Source organism: Myotis nattereri (genome assembly GCF_964212035.1).
Source record: "Myotis nattereri genome assembly, chromosome: 18".
In the NCBI taxonomy this organism is placed as follows: Eukaryota; Metazoa; Chordata; class Mammalia; order Chiroptera; family Vespertilionidae; genus Myotis; species Myotis nattereri.
Genome location: NC_138093.1, coordinates 4,505,848 through 4,524,844, shown reverse-complemented (window position 1 = coordinate 4,524,844; position 18,997 = coordinate 4,505,848). Strand labels below are relative to the sequence as shown.

General features: G+C 47.8%; 1 protein-coding gene across 2 annotated transcripts in view; it reads right to left on the bottom strand.

Annotated features, from left to right (window-relative positions):
• NTNG1 (netrin G1) overlaps positions 1-18,997 on the bottom strand; it is a 221,697-nt gene that overhangs the window by 185,329 nt on the left and 17,371 nt on the right. The window lies entirely within an intron of this gene.

Here is an 18,997-nt window from a genome sequence, read left to right as displayed (position 1 = left end):
AGGTTACCAGGAGGGGCCGTTTTCCATGTAAATGAATGCCGCCTTAGCTGGATAACTTACTCCTTATCCTCACATCTGTAATCACAGGGGACTCTCCGGCTGCATCTGAATTTCCCCATTTTTTTCAGCTGAGTCAGGAATCCTGCTGCCAAAATCCGCCCTGTTATGTGGATTTGTGAATGTCTAGAGGGTTCTGGGCCCATTAACCAACAGATAGATTACCCTGAGACACAGATAGAACGTTTTCGTCTTCAACCGAGTTGGCCTCGCTCCAACCCCACCCATGTGATTTCAGGAAGTGTTGGAGTTTTCTTTAGACTCACACCTGGCAATCCCTAAAGAGGAAGGCATAGCTCTTGGTTATTAATTCCAAGCTTTAGAGCAGCATTAACGACACGTGCACTTTTCAAAGCCCTGGATCCTGACGCCAGCAAGGAGAGAGTATTTGGAATGTATTCATTCCAGACCCCACAGCGATGGTGCTTAACAGGAGGTGTTACTCAGGCAGAGCGAGAAGGGGGCTGCAGCGCGTGGGGCCACGGTGGAGGGAGGCCTGCCCGTTAAGTAAGAGACGTTGGCCGTGGCGGAGACCAGGCATCTGAGCATCACCCCTTGTCTTACCACCGGGTGTTGCCACCAGCCGACGTGAGGTCCAGACTCTCCCAGCCGATGTGATCCATTCAATCCCAGCCAGTGCCGCACACTCACTCCGCTCTATTGCCGCCTCACACCAGTGTGCAGCCGCTGAGCAGAAAAATCCATCGCTCGTTTTGTAATTAAGAACTGTCCAGATATTGTCATCAACTCCTAGCGGCACATAAGGATTTAAAAAAACAAAGCCTACCTCAGTGATGGCGAACCTATGACACGTGTCAGAGGTGACACGTGAACTCATTTTTTTGGGTTGATTTTTCTTTGTTAAATGGCATTTAAATCTATAAAATAAATATCAAAAATATAAGTCTTTGTTTTACTATGGTTGCAAATATCAAAAAATTCTATATGTGACACGGCACCAGAGTTAAGTTAGGGTTTTTCAAAATGCTGGCACGCGGAGCTCAAAAGGTTCGCCATCACTGGCCTACGTCATACCGCATACAGAGGAATGTCAGCGGACCCACCCAATCAGTCTTTCGTAGGATCCGTCAGCATGAGCACCTAACCTATATTCTCTGGGAAGCGTCTCGTCCTAGCCAGAGCTGAACCTGAGATTTGCACACCCACTGTGAAATACACGGTTTCTCCCCCCCTCTCCTTCCTTGTCACTGCCTCCTGCTCACATCCCTCATCCCTTCCCCGTAAAGGATAAAGTAAAGTCATCCTGTCCTTGCTTCTGAATCATACATGTCCCCGCCAACACCTGAGGCAGTGAGAAAGGATGAAGAAGTGACAGTCCCTGGGCTCAGTGTGTCTCGCTACTTTGTGGCGGAGACAGAAATTCAGACACAGGGCTAACTCGCTCTTGTCCGTCGACAGCTTCCATAAGAGCTGGCTCTGAGCCCTCGCCATGGTGTGGGGTCTGTTTGGAGCCAAAACCTCAAGGGCTTATGGAAAGAGGGTAGACCCCGCGCCCTTGAAAAGCAGTTATGGTGGGTGAGCTGCTCTGTTCTTTGCTGTATCTGTTCGTTCATTCGTTCGTTCATTCATTCATTCATTCACTCACTCAGTGCTCTGAACCCTAGTTTTCAGGAATCCTGTGAGTCACGTGTTAAGCTGCTTGCAGCATGAAGTGGGCCCTGAGGGGGCCACAGGGAAGTTTAAAACAGCTGCGTCAGCCCCACCTCCCGCCCCAAACTGGCGGTTAAACGTCAACCAACACACCGCTGCCGTGTTCATTGAATATTAGGTCTCTACTCTGCGCCAGGCACTGAGTGAGTGCTGGGATGCAGCCCTGAGTAACAGATTCTGTTTGGTTGTTGTTAATCCTCACATGAGGAAGTTCTCCCAGTGATTCTCAGAGAGAAAAGAAGGGAGGGAAAGAGGGAGGAAGGAGAGAGAAGGGGGGAGAAAGGGGAAGAGGGAGGGAGGGAGGGAGAGGAAGAGGGAGGGAGGGAGGGAGGGAGAGAGAGAGAGGGAGGGGGAGGGAGGGAGAGAGAGAGAGAGATATGAAAGAGACATATCAATTGGTTACCTCCCACATGCGTCCGACCGGGGCCAGGGATCCGACTTTTGACCCTTTGGTACACGGGCTGATGCTCTAACAAACACTGAGCCACACCGGCCAGGGCACAACAAAGATTCCTCAATACCAGTGGGAAGGATAGGAAATAAACAAGTGAATTCATAATTTTAAAAAAACCTTCAGAGTGTGACCAGCAAGACCAAGAAACGAAATAGGTGCTGACTGAGGACAAAAGAAGGACGCGTCTCTCTCTAGAAACAGCAGGGTCCAGGGGCCGAGGGGCAGTCTCCAGAGGCAGACAGTCCTGGGTGCGATTCTAAATGCTACGGTGGGAGGTCCGTGTCTGCGTACAGCACACGGTAGGATGATTAGGGAGCACTGCTTAGAACTGCTAAGCATAAGATGCTAGAACCTCTTTCACAGGGTGTTCCCGGCCAAGGAAATAAGAAAGATATTTTATTCTCTTTCCTCCCACAGAAACTCCCGAGGCCAACACAGAGCTCTACCCACAGTAGGACATGGATGAGTATTTTATTTTTTATGATGATGGGGCTAAAGCTTACCAGACATCATCACCCTAATTGGTCAGTGCTTCAGAAAAGGCAAAGCAACATTCCATGGCTTGGGCTGGTCCATCCAGGAGGAAGGACTTGCCACCGCAGTCCCTGCTGATCGGGGGCATGTTTCTGGGGCTGGGAAATGCCTCTGAAACGAGATGCAGGGACACCTAAATGCTAAACGGGCGCCCAGGCTTGCTCTTATTGCCCACCCCCGCCTCCCTGCCATTCCTAATGTTAGATACGGATCATAAATAAATGTCTCGGCTTGCATTTCAATAAAATATATGTATGTATTCAGATCTTTCATCACATGTTAGAGTTTTAAATATTTTAAACACGGAAGGGAAAGACTACATTGGTCTGGGGACCTGCGGATGCTTAGGGTATTTTTTTTTTTTAAAGAGAAATTGCAAATAGTGCAGGACAAAATCTAGGACAGCCACCGAGCCTGATTCCCCTAATAATTATTATTAATATAAAAAATGGGGGGTTCTATGGAGAGTTCTCCACCTAAAGGAGACAACCGGAATGAGATGCAAATCAGGGCTCTTAGATAATGAATAATGCAAATGAATGTTCTGCATATATTGCAAGTCAGTCTGAAGGAATTCTCTCTGCCTCACCTCACATTTCTCATGGATTTAAGCACCCTGTGTCACAAGAAATTAGACAAAGGAATTGCCAAGTAATGACAGAGGCCTGGTGCCCCAAGCCAGCACAGACAGCAAGGACAGTAAGATGCAGGATACAGCCCTAGCTGGTGTGGCTCAGTAGATAGAGCGTCAGCCTGCAGATTGAAGGGTCCTGGGTTCGATTCGGGTCAAGGGCATGTACCTCGGCTGCAGGCTCCTCCCCAGCCTGGGCCCTGGTTGGGGCTCATACAGGAGGCAACCCATGGATGTGTTTCTCTCACACTGATATTTCTCTCTGTCTTTCCTTCTCTCTTCCAGTCTCTCTAAAAATCAATGGAAAAATATCCTCGGGTGAGGATTAATGACAACAAAAAAGATGATATAGCGAGGAGGGCTCTAGTTCTCACTGCAGTGAAAACGATGCTGGGTTCCCTTCACCCGGTTAATTAAGTTGTATGACACCGTAAACTGTGATGATCTGTGTGGCTGTTATTTAAAGGAACCCGCAACAGTACTTTTTTTGGAAGGGCACTGGGAAGCTTTACAAAGCCATGGCCTCCCCGCCCCCCCACTGGGGGAGAAATAAATTACCTAGGAGCACTTGACTTTCTTTTTTCCCCCCAATGAACCAACGCTGTAAGTTTTTCAGCAGCCCCGGCAGAATCCACTTAACACTGCACTTTATGCAACGTTCTGGCTGCTGGAAAGCACTCGGTTCCCTAAGTAACCTTTGAAAGCGGACTCTCACTGGCTCAGCACATAATCCATTGATGTGGACTGTGGGTGTGCGCACAGCTAGTTTTCCGTCCTGGGCTATTTCCCCGCGATGTGTTTTTACATAGAATTCACTGCTATGGTCTCTAGTTTTCTAAGAAGGCGGCTCTGAAAGCAGAATTATTTTGCTTGTGGAACATAACTGTACCTGTCTCATGTTTTTTGTTGAATCGCTTTCTCTGCTAATCTCAGATTTTAACCACCTTAAAGCGTATTCCACTAACCCTGTGCACGTGCGATACACAATTTTCCATCGGAACATTTTAGGAGAAGCCCTGGCTGGTTTGGATAGAGCGTCAGCCTGCGGACTGAAGGGTCCCGGGTTTGATTCCAATCGAGGGCACATGCCCTGGTTGCGGGCTCAATCCCTAGTAGGGAGTGTGTAGGAGGCAGCGATCAATGACTCTCTCTCATCATTGATGTTTCTATCTCTCTCTCCCTCTCCCTTCCTCTCTGAAATCAATAAAAATATATTTTAAAAATGTTTAGGAGAGCTTCTAGCATGAGCAGCCACTGAGCTCTTTGTTTCAAGCTATGCTTGGGGGACCTCAAAACACAGAAGTGGACCAAAATGGAGCAACAACCTTACATCTTGTTGATGAAATTGAAATACGTTGGAAATTCCATGTTCTAAAGAAATAGGCCAGACCAACCACACAACACCCTCATTAGGACCACGACCACGCGTGTCTATTATTACACGAGGCAAACACTGGGTGACTTCTGGTTTTCGTTTGGTGGCTTTTCCTCTAAGTTTGAATTTCGGAGAAAAATACCCAGGCAACAAACTTGCTAAGCATTGTTATGTTAAATGCACATAATAAGACTATGAGTTTTCAAATAACAGTAAGAAATCAAGGACCCCGGCTGGGGTGGCTCAGTGGTTGAGCTTTGACCTATGAACCAAGGGGTCACAGTTTGATTCCTGGTCAGGGCACATGCCTGGGTTGTGGGCTTGATCCCCAGTTTGGGGCGTGTAGGAGGCAGCCTATCAATGATTCCCTCTCATCACTGATGTTTCTATCTCTCTCTCCCTCTCCCTTCCTCTCTGAAATCAATAAAAATATATTTTTTAAAAAAAAGAAATAAAGAAAATGACTTTAGGGACTTTGTAACATTTATTTGAAAGCGCAGAGGACATTTGTGTTGGCACCCAGGGGCCATTGGGCAACATCGGGAGGTGTGTGTTTTTCACACAACATCGGGAGGGTGTGTGCTACGAGGGCCTGGTGGGCAGAGGCCAGGGATGCCGCTCAGCACTCCACAGCTCAGGGGCCAGCCACCGATAACAAGGACCCACCCGGCCCCTCACCCACGGTGCCCAGGCCGGAAACCCCGCGCAGGCCATGTGCATCTGCTCAAGACAGGTCGAAGGGCCCCCCCTGGACCAGGAGCAGGAAGGACCAAATGGAAGCACAAGTGAGAGATGGCGGCGTTTTTGGAAAAACCTGGGTGTGGCCAATGGAAAGGAGAAACCTCTGCAAATGGAGATGGTGAAAAATTAGCTGCTGCCTATCCCTTCTAGTCAATTCCCTAACGGGGTGCAGCGCAGCATCTCCCTGCAAATCTCCACTGGACTCCAGTTCAGGCCGTCCCATGGCGTCCTCACGCCGCCCTGTAAGAGCCTGGGCGAATGCTCTTAGTGGTGCTGCTGCGATGTGTAAGCTGCTAAACAAATGAGAGCAGGCGGTCCGTGGCTTCCTTAGCTGAGGATCAATACAACTGAGTTATTTATAAGGGTTAATTCAGTGAAATGCTTTCTGCAGCGCATCTTGGATCCAGATACTTCAGGAAGTATCTGCTTTCCATGTCTACGAAAATGCATAGTGACTTTCAGAAACAAACATTATCATGTACTTTCCCAACAGCTCCCGACTCCAGTGAGTTGCTGACCACAATCGAACGGGGAGAAAACGCTGTCCGCTTAACTTACCCTAAATCCAGCCCTCCTACCCCAGAGCTCCTCTGTGCGCCATTAGCTTCCCGGCAGCTTTCCTACCGAAAAGCAGGGTCCTTGAGGGGAGGGACTTTGTTTTACTCAACTCCGTTTCCCTCTAGGCCAGTGATGGCGAACCTTTTGAGCTGGGCGTGTCAGCATCTTGAAAAACCCGAACTTAACTCTGGTGCCGTGTCACATATAGACATGTTTTGATCTTTGCAACCATAGTAAAACAAAGATGTATATTTTTGATATTTATTTTATATATTTAAATGCCATTTAACAAAGAAAAATCAACCCAAAAAAATGAGTTTGCGAGTCACCTCTGACACGCGTGTCAAAGGTTCGCCCTCACTGCTCTAAGCGCCCCGCCTTGAAGAGAGTGGGCCCTCCACAGGTAGCTATTGATCTGCACTGAATCGCTGAATTCCATTCCAGCCTGGCCCCCAGCAAGAGTCTGCGCTTGTCGACACAAAATTACCTGTGCCCCTCGGCAGACGGAACCAGCGGACAGGGCCACCGAGCTGCCCCAAACCGGCCTCGGCGCGACCTGTGGTCCTCCCGGGCACGCGGGCGCGCGGGCACTGCCTTGGGGATTTGCATGGCGAGTTGAACTATGGTGCCCGAGGGCTGCTGTGATTGATCTCATCCCCGCAGATTTCCTCCTTGTCCCCAAACGCCCCACTATTATTAGAGACCGGCTTTTTGTTTCAAATTGTGTAATGGCTTTTCATAGAAGACATCTGTCTTATAACTTGCCTTTCTTAGGAAAAAAAGCAAAAAAAAACCCACAAAATCCAGCAGAAAGCAAAGGGGAGAACAATACCTCGGTGGCATTCATTATCCCGGCGTGCTGTTCAGAGCTTCGAAAGGGGGACTGTGAGCGCTGATTGCCATTGAAATGAGACCTGAAGGATGCCTTGCAGCCCTGAAAACCCCACTTGCTGTTCTTGGGGCTCTGAGAAAGCCGGTAACACCCTGATGGCCACCTGAGGTAACAATCAATTTCTCCTATGAAGTTGCCCGGGGCGAGAGCCTGCTGTGTGCTGCTGCCAGGCTCCTCCGCAGGTCGCTGAATTCTAGACGCCTCTTGCTTTCCAACACCAACTGGAGCAGGACATAACCTCCCAGTGTGAGCTTCAAACCCAGGAGAGGCTTGCGAAGAAACCTCCCATTCCCACTGCATTCTCGTGGCAAGCACTCATCCTAACCCACTGCCTCTTCCTGAGCTTGGGGTTCGGACGAAGCATCCGAGAAGAACCACTGGGCCCGGCCGGTGTGGCTCAGTGGTTGAGCATCGACCTATGAACCAGGAGGTCACGATTCGATTCCCGGTCGGGGGCACATGCCTGGGTTGTGGGCTCGATCCACAGTGGGGGGCGTGCAGGAGGCAGGCAATCAGTGATTCTCTCTCATCATTGATGTTTCTGTCTCTCTCTCCCTCTCCCCTCCTCTCTGAAATCAATACAAATATATTAAAGGAACAAAAAAGAACCACTGGGCTGGGGTCTGCTAGGCAGGCAGCCTAGTTGTGAAAATCAGAATGCACTGGCCAAACGTGAAGCTAGTATTGATGACAATTGGTCTTGGGTACTTAACGGGATCGGAGCATTCACGCATTCATCAGCAATGCATTACAAATCAGTAAAATATTTATACTGCAAAACCATGGCAAGCCAGCATTTCAAATTCATTCATTCATTCCACTAACCAACAGCTATTATTTGGGAATATCTGTTATGTATCAGCAACGGTACTAAATTCTGAAAATATGGTTGAATCATTATTACCCTTGAAGAATCTATGGGCTGATATATAGCTCCCAACCCAGACCTTGCATTACAATTACCTGGACAATTTTTTTAAATATCTGTGAACTTCATCTCCAAACATAGGTCCAGACATTGCCATTTTGTAACCCCCCCAGGAAGTTGGGACCTGGGGCAGGGGATGAGATCCTCGCTCAGACAGGTGGGTGAACTGCACAGCCAATCGGATCGCAGTGCAGTGTGGGAAATGCTGGCACATACATGGACAGGATGTGAGGGGAGCACCTTGGAGAGTCATACACATCAGTCTGGATGGCGGGGGGGGGGGGGGGGGGCGGTCAGGGAAGCTTTACCCATAAAAAAGGCTTATTATGGTTTCTACAGAAGAACAGAAGACCTTCTCAAAAAGGTCAGAGAAGAAGGAGGGGGACAAGAAGCAAAGAACTAAGAAAGTGAACAAGAAGACGACACAGTCCAGAGCCCCATGAGACGTGGCTCGGGACAGCCAGGGTGACCCTGAGCCCCGGGCTGGGACACCCAGTGTCCGGCCACCATCGCAAGCCACCGACACCAAAGAAGAACCCAGCGTCTTTAACAAAGACCTTGAGGGAAGAAAATCCTTAATCCCAGATTTAAAAAATCCTTCCAGCGTCGCTGCCCATGGCTTTGAGGGGGTAAGACAGCAGGGGGCGGGACAAGGCTTTGCTGAGAGATGGAAGGCATCGAAGCCGCAAGCTCGATCGGAGCTGGTGCGGAGGCAGAGAGGGCATTAGGACGTGTTGCAGTTAAGCACATACACAATACGAAAAAAATAAAAATTGTTACTGGACATTTTGAAGCATCAATAACTCAGCCATTCATATTTTTAAATATTAAAAAGGGCACAGGGTTGGGTATTGACTTGAAATACAGAAAATGTCATGCAAAAAAAAATGTCTCTGGTATAGAACTGACAAAATAAGGCCATGGGCCTGTTTCCATGACATAGTAAGGGTTAGATTCCAACACAGTGAAACTGTGTCTTATTAAAATGGGGGTCGGGACACTAAATATTAGTACATTGTGACACGTAATAAGGGTCCCATTATTAATCTCCTGTTCTTATTAAGGAATTCAGAAAATAGAAAAGGGAATTACGGGCCTACATGTAATCTTTAATGTGAAAAATGGTTGCCTGAATTGGATGTGGGGTCAGCAATGGTAACCTGATAAATTATAATGAGTTTTCTAAACCGGACCTATATAATACTTGCTTTTAACACAAAACATAAATGATACCAAATGCCACATCCAATTAATTCATTTGCCACTGGTTTTGATTATCAGCATCAATAATTATGTTAAGTGTGCATCTGGCCATTAACCTTAATGATACTATAGCTGCCACTTAAATAATTAGTTTTTTGGTAGTAACATCAGTAACAATAATTTTTTTGCCTGTAATTGTTTGATTTGTCATTCATTAAGACTGCTAATTACAATTATCCTATGAAATCATCATCCACCAGCAGATCACAAAGATAAATAAAATATTTCCTGGGTACCGACACTTGTCAACCCCTTTAATTTTGAAGTATGACACAGACATGGCCCAAGAAAAACAGAAATAATTTATTCGTCTTCCTTTGGCTCCAACACACTTGCAGTTTCACTCCCTTGGGGTCTGAAACTAAACCTTTACATAAAAAACCTAAATGGCTAATCCATTTTGAAAATGGTTTTCTTAGACTTCCCAAAGAACAGATACGATGGTTTTTTTGGTGCATCAACTCACTTGGCTACAGCCATTCGATACTCAAACACTAATCTAGGTGTTGCTGTGTAGGTATTTTACAGATGTGATTAAAGTCCATAATCAGTTGACTCTTAAGTAAGAAAGGTTCTCCTGGGTAATCTAGGTGGGCCTGACTTAATCAGGGGAAAGGTCTCAAGAGCAGAGCCAAGGCTTCCCTAAAGAAGAAGTTCTGTGGAGAGCAGTTTGAGATCATGCCTAAGGGATCCAGTCTGCCCTTGACAGTCCCCCTTACCATTTTGGACCTGCCTAGCCAGAATCCATAACCCCAGAAGCCACTTCCATGACATACATCTCTTAATATACATCTCCTGCTATTGCTGCTTCTCTGGTAGAACCATATATGATACAGCAGGCTGCAAGGTGGCTTGGGTGTTGTATCAGAGACAACAGAACATAGAAAGTATGCCTTGTTCTCATACAGGTAACTCACCATTTAAACTTGCATCATCAGATAGCCATTCACTTCTTTGTGAGAGGCTATAAAACCACAGATATCTATGGAAGAGGTGACAGCATATACGATTCCTACCAAGGCCTTCACCATTAGAGGTCCCCTCCTCCTGCTGGAGCCCCTGAGAGGGTGGGAGCTGGAAGAAGAGCTGTGAAGGCTGGGGATGAGTAAGCAGCAGATGGAAGGGTTGCTGCCTCACAGCTTGGCAAGGGCCGGTCGGGCAGAACTGGCACTTTCCATCCAAATCTCTCTGGATTCCTGCTCAGTTAGGAGCGTGTCTTCTCCCTGGTGATGTACAGCCATAGGATTTCCTTAGCTGAAGGACAGTCCACACCATGCATCAAGCAGCTCTGAATAGGCCCTAGCGGGTTTGGCTCGGTGGAAAGAGTGTCAGCCTGCGCCCTGAAGGGTCCTGGGTTCCATTCCAGTCAAGGGCATGTACCTTGGTCACAGACTCCATGGCCACCAATTGATGTGTCTCGCACATCAATGTTTCTCTGTCTCTCCCTCTCCCTTCCACTCTCTCTAAAAGTCAATGGAAAAATGTCCTCAGGGGAGAATTAACACACACACAGAAAGAAGCTCTGAAATACTTTATTGCCGCTCTTTTAAAAACATTTCTTGCCACTCCTTATGTTACATTCAAGAAACAGAGTTTAAGAGAGTGATTGCAGGACCTGACGGGGATGGGTGGAGGTGGGAGGGGGCGTAGAGGGGCTAAATGGTGATGGGAAAAATAAAAGTAATTTTAAAACAAATAAGCAAACGAAAAGAAAACGGAGTTTGATACATAGACTACAGAGTCGAATGATTCATGCGTAGGGTAACTGTTGGAAACGGCTAGTTTTATTGTCACTGTACCAATAAATGCAGGTACAGTTTGGGTAGGAAAAGTAGGCTAGCCAGCCCTTAGTGGATTTAGTGATGGTTTTGGCAAATTTCATTGTGCATATCTGAAATGGGTCAGTTTGATCCATTTTCTAGAAAGTCATGCAATCACAGAAAATATCCAATAACCTCACGATATTGCTGTAGATTTTGTTGCTGGTGGTTTCTCTGAGTCAGCCCTCTATGGTCTAGAGCAGGGGTGGGGAACACCCGGCCCCAGGGCCATATAAGGCCCCTGAAATCATTCGGTCTGGCCCTGCCCAGGCATGAGGGGTGAGTTCATTCAATGTTTGACCAACTCTAACAGGCTAATTTTTAAGCTGATAATTTCCTATGGCCCGGGAATGAGGTCATAAATATCCACGTAGCCCTTGGCAGAAGGAAGGTTCCCCATCCCTGGTCTAGAGACAGACAGACCTGTTCTGAGATTGGAGGATTCAGCCAAACAGCAGAGAGATCAAAGTCATTGCCATAGACATGAAAACAAAGTTTTTGTGTTCGTCCTGGATGCGATTCAAAAGACAATTATTTTAAAACAGATTTACTACTGGGCTTATTTTGTTGACCTTCGCAAATGTCACCCCAAAGTCATTCCCCTTCTAGTCTCCTCCAGGGAGCAGAGAGGCTCAGAGCAGGCACAAACCAGAAGCATGCTGTCAAGTGAAAGATATTGCACATTTCTACGGAGACAGAGAAAAAAATCTCCAGAATATTAAAAAGAGAAATAATAAGATGTGCATCTCAGCAGAAGACTCTCCTGGACAAGGTGCCTCATTTCACAGATTAGCAACTACTTAATCATAAACATTCAGGTATAGCTCCTGGGAATGATTGCTATCAGCATCTCCCTGGACATTCTTCGGAAATGGGAATGAGAGCGCTACCCAGGACTTCCCAGGATCATCGTGGCCGCCCCTTAACGAAAAGCAGGAAGGAAAAGGCGGAGGAGGCCCCCCATGAGAACCACCTTGCCCATTCCGGACCACCCAGTTTCACGGCGGAACCCCCATTAGTTACACTCGGAATTGCAGGCTGCCTTTCCTCCAAAGATCTCCCAAGGTCTTTCTGCTCTCAATTTGCCAACAGCTCGATGCCTCTGATCCTACAAGCCCCGAGGAGTCTGTGCCAGGTCATTTCTGTGGAAACCTCTCATAGCCTAGCGACAGCCCGAGCTAAGGGGTCAATGATATTCCTAACTAGCGGAAGACATACACAGGGAAAGAGAAGAGGGTAGCTCTGAAAACGATTGTAAAATCAAAGGCGACATATCTACATTCTTCTTAGAGCGACTCCAGTTTCCATTCAAAGATTGGACTAATGCATGTTATACACCTAAGACAGTGCCTGGTACAATATACTCAATAACAGTTCAGTATTGTAAGTTGACAAATAGGCGATCATCCAGCACCTACCATTGCTTAGTTATTGTGAATTGGAGCCAGACATCTCAGCTTCCTGGTGTATAACATGGGGCTTTTCCACCTACTTAATCGGATCGACATGACGCAAAATGCATGAAACCATTTTTAAGTTATTTTTACACAAACGTCAATTATTAGTATAAGAGATCTGGGACTTGAACTCTGGACACTTCGGGAACACTGAAAAGAGTGAGTTATAGGCATTTATGTAGCCCAACTATTTCATAAACTGGGGGAGATGTAACCCCAGTGCTCTGCCATCGAAGGGTGGACTTTTTAGAATGAAGTTCCTCCCGGGGCTCATGCATAAGTGCAGGCCAGTCTAAGAATGGCTGTAGGCCCGTGGAGCTGTGAGGGTTTGCTCTGGAACACTGGGAGCGGATAAAATAAAAAGGCACTTAAGCAGTTCTACAAATGTTTCTTACTGGGAAACAATGGCAAAAGCGATAGCCCAGCCTGCCAGTAAAAACATAGCCTTGAATCAGCCATTTGGGAAACCTGAGGTTCGGACTAGGGTGCTGGAGACCCTCTGAGTATCAGAGCTCGGGGACCTAGATCAGGTCAGTTGTCAGTGTTCACATTCTGTGCTCCCCGGGGTCTTTCTGACTGTCGCCATCCCTGAGCAAGGGCGCCCGAGCTCATGATGCTGAATGGGCGTAGCGGCGATTCAACCTCCACTCACCCGTTGTGGTGCACGCCTCAGCTATGCAATTCGCATTCCTCGGGCAAAGCTCCTGGCCTGCTCAAACCAAGGGCCTGGTAGGTATGGAGTGACTTTTCTTTCTTGTTCTGAACTTTATACGTTTCCAAGTTAGTTATTTCGGTCAATCTTCACAAAAAATAGGCAAGAGGCACTGGGACACGGAAGGCTGAAATAGGGAGCTCGTCCACATTGCTTGGCGAGGACTCAATACGTGTTTACTGAATCTCCAGGTCATCTGTTAAGGACCCGTGGCCGGTGGTCACCGAGCTTGCAAGCAAAGAGGTAATGAGAATCACAGTACCTTCACACAGCCCTTCCCCCACCCACACAGACCTCTGCCTTTTCCCAAGGACCTTCTCCCAATGCTATGCCTCCTGATGGATGGGCCGGCGATGGGAGAGTAGGCCTCCTATGGGAAGTGACGTTCCGGGGAAACAGACCGCTGAGCAGAATTCAGATGAACCCACGAGGGCACAGTCATCACACTGATGACCGCTGAGCTGGGTCCCCCAGAGGGAATTCTTTTCTAAGGACAGTGAAAGATGAGGTTTCTCTTGGTCCCTTAAGCTGGGATGTCCTTGTCTTTCTTCCTGCATCTCCAGGCAGTTCCCTCTTCCCCCAGAGCTGAGCTCAAAGGCCGCTCCAGTGGCACCGCCATCGGTCGGCCCTCTGAGTTTGCAGTGACTCCCTGCCTTCCGCACCCTGTCTCTGCCTATGGGGCGCGGGCAGCGAGTCAGTTTCCTCTTCCTTGTACACAGTTTACTTTACAAAGTCCTTGAGGGCCGGGGCTTGCTGGGCATGCTCACTCCCATGAAGCTCGCAGAGCAGGGCTCCATGGCGCGAGGCATTACACAAGCCCCCAGGGAACTGGACTCACCGAGGGAGCACCACCAAGTTAAAGGACTACGTACTCCCAGGAACTACCCCCGGGCCCCCTTCCTCTGGGTTCCGCCGGCGGTTACTCGGGTATCACAGATGACGGCAGAGACAGTGCGAAGGAGAACTCAGGTGGCAGGAGAAGTCAGTGAGGGACAGTTATGCAAATAAGAGAGCCAGAGTGGAGACAGCAGAGATGTAGGAAAGCGGACTTCTAGAAGGATCCTTCACTCCACACTGTGCACGCAGGGCTGTGGGCCAGGTGTGACACCAGCTGCTGGGGATGTAACAGCGGACAAGGCTCCGCCCCTGCCTCCAGCAGCTCCTCCTCAGCCTGGGAAGCAGACAGGTGACCAATAATTCCCCGCTGGAGTGCCTCCTGTATTGTGAAGGGCAGCTTCCAACCATGGCAGGGCAGTTGCCGTCTAAGAAATGTTGTTTTGCCCTAACCGGTTTGGCTCAGTGGATAGAGCATCGGCCTGCAGACTGAAAGGTCCCAGGTTCGATTCCGGTCAAGGGCATGTATCTTGGTTGCGTGCACATCCCCAGTAGGAGGTGTGCAGGAGGCAGCTGATTGATGTTTCTCTCTCATCAGTGTTTCTAACTCTCTATCCCTCTCTCTTGATCTCTGTAAAAAATCAATAAAATATATTTAGAAAACAAAACGAATCTTGTTTCTTTTTTCAAAATTGCATTGAAAAAGCTGTGGGGCTAGACACAGTGGAATAGTACTCAGCTATACAAAAGAATGAATCTTATCACTTTCAACAGCCTGGCTGGGCCTGGAGGGCATTATGCTAAGGGAAATAAGACCACCGAGAAAGACAGGCACTGACAGATCTTATTTATATGTGGAATCTAAAGAACAAAATAAAGGACCAGACAAAACAGAAACAGAATCACAGACAGAGAGAGTAGACTGATGGTTGCCAGAGGGGAAGGGGGTTAGGCAGAGTGAGTGAGAAAGGCGAAGGGATTGAGAAGGATAGACTGGCAGTTACAGAATAGTCACAGGATGTACAGTACAGCCCAGGGAATACAGTCAATAATGTTGTAATAATTATGCACAGTGCCAGCTGGGTATTGGAAGTACCAGGGGGATCGCTGTGTAAAGCGATCCAGCCTGCTGTCTCCTCTCCCAGCTCTGACGCAAGGCTACCCTTCTGGGATGGAAGCAGACTCTCTTGCTAACTCTCTCAGTCGCGCCGAGGAGACACCTTGTGCACTGCCTTCATGGAACACACTGTATCCAAATATCATGTGAACGAAGAAATGGGAGCGAGTCAGGCCTGTGGATGGGAGGGTTCACCTGCAGGGCTCTGCTGTGCGGATCAGAAGCCCTGGATGCCTTTGAGAAAAGTGGCCAGAGAACTCGGTTTCAGACCCAGCCTTTCCATTCCCCACACTTGAACTTCCCTCCCACTTCTAAGCCTCCACGAGAGCCAAGCCATGGAGCCCATTACGAAATTTTATTAACAAAATGAGCTTTTACTCATTTTCGTATAGGTATTCATTTTGTGACCATTTGTTTTGGAGTCAAGATGTTGTTGTCGTGCAGCTGTCAAAACACTGACCCGCGCATTATCATCTCGGTGCATATGCCACTGTGGCCACGAATCATTTCAATCCTGTGCTATTTAGAAGGCATTTCATTTCCTTTAAAACAGCCATTGTGGGATGATTTTGATGTTAAATGCTGGCTTGAAGCCAGAGCCTCCTCAGCACTTAGTCATTAGCTATTAGGGAGGGGCAGACGGTCCACAGAACGGACAACTAAAGGGAAAACATGAAGAGGGTCCCTTCAAAGCAGAACTTGAGACTCAGAAGGACTTCAACTTCTTAGCAACGAAGATGATGTTCACAGAAATGAAGGCGATTCCTATCCACTGAGCACTGCCTGGGGGCCAGGCCCTGTGCCGGGATAGCATTGCCTTATTTTTCCTGGGAGGAAAGAAGTGACATAACTTAAGTTGGAACTCCACCCTTCCAATTTGTTGGAGTCCAAATCTCATACCCCTAAAGGCATGCCCTTTCCCAGTTAGACAAATCCGCTTCTGAAGGCCCCGGTCCCAGTATCCTGGAAATTTCCTACCAAGAAGGGGCGATGAATTGGCCCTTTTTGAGGAGGGTATGAAGAGGTGGACGCCTTGGTGTTGCTACTCCTAAAACAGTCCTAATTTGCCCCGAACTAACAAGCCAGTGTACACGATGTGTACTGCTCTCCCTACCCTGTCGGCCTCAATGGACAGGGTGGCGTCTGGCTGAGGTTTTCATCGGGAACGGAACCCACCCTCACTGTCTAAAGTTATCCCAGCTACTCAGCACCCGCAGGTTCCCATCACAGGGCCGAGCCCTTCCGCTGATGGATGAGGCAATATTTTGGTGTCATCTTGCAAAGTAAGCAAGGAGACTCCAGTTTATAAGCGCCATCGGGCGATTGTCATAGTCCGGTAAGGAAGACAGCGGTTTTCGGGGAGGGGAATTACAAACAACGAAATACCAAAGACAATTTGGAAAGCTGTGGCTTTTGTGTAAGTTGTGCAGGTCAAAGCATGTCTTTCAGTCCAGGTGGCCAGATGCAAGAGGCCGCTCTTAAAATGTGTCGCCCTCCGTGCAAGGGGCTAGTCAAAGCAGTTCGCTTCTGTTTTAGCTCAAGATCGCTTTCTCTGGATTCCGTGTTTCTTCCTGTTGATTCACCAAGATGAGCTTTTATTAGTGATGCTCAAACAATTTCCAAGTGACTTACTATTAAATATTTAAAACAGAGACAAGTGAGATTTAATTAAAGAAAGAGTTACAGAGAATTCCTAGATTTTTCATCTTGAGCAACTAAGTAAATATAAACGAATGTTTGCAGAAATGAAAAGACTAAAAGCTGAGGCAAAGAAATGAGTTTCATAATAAACGTGATAAGTTAAAAATGCCCACTGGCCCTCCCAGGGGAGATAGCTGGGGGGCAGGTGGCTGTATGGCTCACAGTGGTTATTGATATGGGAAAACAAAAAAAATCGCAAGGACCCCACTAATGACTTTTTGCAGCACCTCCCCACAGGAACATAATTTTTTAAAATATATTTTATTGATTTTTTTACAGAGAGGAAGGGAGAGGGATAGAGAGTTACAAACATCAATGAGAGAGAAACATCGATCAGCTGCCTTCTGTACACCTCCTACTGGGGATGTGCCCGCAACCAAGGTACATGTCCTTGACCGGAATCGAACCTGGGACCCTTCAGTCCGCAGGCCGACGCTCTATCCACTGAGCCAAACCTGGTAGGGCCATAATTTTTTTTTTTAAGTAGCCAACAGTCGCTGACTTCCTATTTTGGCTTGCGCTGGTGAACACAATATGCATTCCGGTCTCTGTGATTTCTCACAGCTTATTTCCATTTATATGAGCACGTTAATGGGAAAGCAAGCGGGAGTGGAAACAAACGCTGTTGATTGGCTCTCTTCTCCCGGAATGAAGATTCATCACATAATGTGGATTCCCAACATTCCCGGCCCTCTGTTTACAGAATCCAATTTCCCGGAGTTCTTTCAGATAAAAGGCTTTTAAATAACAAAATCACAGCATTGCAGCTCAGAGTCCAAATCATAACTGTGATTTTTTTAAAAAGGTTTTCTTGCGATGGTTTTATCCCACATGCAACAAATTGAATTAGGGGAGAGTTTACCGCAGAGGGACACGCGTGTCAGACGGGTTTACAGCCTGTTCCCCCTAGTTAGTGGGAAAAGTTACTTCATCTCATGCCTCCATTGCTTCGCCCCTCATTAAATAGGATCATGATAGGATCGAGGATTAGATCAACCAACGAAGGCCAAGCATTTAGTACAGTGCATGGCACCATGCAAGGTCTTGAGAAATGCCAGCTACAAATATGCTTTGTAAAAACTACTGCCTGCCCTGGCTGGTTTGGATCAATGGATAGAGCATTGGCCTGTGGACTGAAGGGTCCCAGGTTCGATTCCAGTCAAGGGCACATGCCCGGGTTGTGGGTTTAATCCCCAGTTGGGGGCGAGAAGGAGGCAGCCAATGATTCTCTCATTATTGACATTTCTATCTCTCTCTCCCTCGCCTTCCTTTCTGAAATCAATAAAAATATAGTTTTAAAAAGTACGGCCCAAGTTCAATTCAACAACACGCAGTGAGTTCCGCTTCCCACTTGCTCCTTACTATTGAGGCTGCCACCCCCGTGGGGGTTGGGGGTGGGGCACAGAGCCCGACTCTGCACCACAGGGAGGAGGCATCGGTGAGAGAGCTCCAGGCATCACCCGCCTCCAGTGAACTCACCGGCCACCAGCTCGGTTTCTACGTCGCACACTCACCCCCTTCTGATCCTTCTGCTGGCCACACACATGGGCCTGTCCTCTCCCTGGAGAGATTTGCCTGGGAGTGAATTAGATTTCCTCAGTTTACCTATTCCAAGAAGGACAGGGAGCAATAGGAACGAAACAGGAAGTTCCCGGTGAGGGTGAGAAATCACTGTTCAGATATGACCTGATGACCATGCCAGCTGCTGGGCCTCTCGGGACACCCACCCCCTGGAACCAGAGGGCTGTTTGTTTGTCCCGAAGCCGCAGGCAGCTCAATCCTCCATGTCATGTCTCGACATCAGTGTCAAGGCAGGTCAAGGTTGAACACTGATTGTGGTGTCTTCCTCAACTCACATCGCTAATGTTCCCAGGATGGACGCTGTGAATGTCTCTGCTCCCAGAAAGATGGGAAGAAACTTACAAGCTGCCAACCTCTAAGTCCTTTCTGGTCATCATGCGTGCAAAACAGCCTTCTTCATGTTCTCCTCTGGCGAGGAAAGGAGTTCTGAAATCTAAACATGGCACATGAACACCAGCCTGCCCCTTGGGCTGGTGCATTAAAGCCGATGCAGGCAGATGCCGCACCTGCTGCTGTAGACAGGTTGCACACTGTTAAAAAACATGTACTATTTTCACATATATAGGTTCATAAACAGCATCTAGTTTTGACATGTTTTTCAGTGCGCAACTGCTTCCAAAGACTGATTCGATAATACATCATCTGTACATCGCCCACCACCCCAAGTCAGG